The sequence below is a fragment of the Bison bison genome, unplaced genomic scaffold (assembly GCF_000754665.1).
Source record: "Bison bison bison isolate TAMUID 2011002044 unplaced genomic scaffold, Bison_UMD1.0 scf7180017864390, whole genome shotgun sequence".
Lineage (NCBI taxonomy): Eukaryota > Metazoa > Chordata > Mammalia > Artiodactyla > Bovidae > Bison > Bison bison.
Genome location: NW_011494962.1, coordinates 5,321,771 through 5,322,124, shown reverse-complemented (window position 1 = coordinate 5,322,124; position 354 = coordinate 5,321,771).

Here is a 354-nt window from a genome sequence, read left to right as displayed (position 1 = left end):
GAAGAGCTGACTCATTGGAAAAGACTCTGATGCTGGGAAAGATTGAGGTCAGAAGGAGAAGGGTGTGACAGAAGATGAGATGGTTGGATGGCATCACCAACTCAATGGACATGAGTTTGAGCATACTCCAGGATATAATGAAGGACAGGGAAGCCTGGCATGGGGATGGAAAAAGTCAGACAGGACTTAGGGACTGAACAACATCAACAACACCTGGTCATGTGCTCCCATGGCACTCTGCACTGTTTTTGATTATCGAGTTTAGTTATTCATAATGATTTATTTAATGTTTGTCTTCCCCACCAGAATGCAGGTTCCATGAAGACATTAATGTGTCCATATCATTCATGGCTG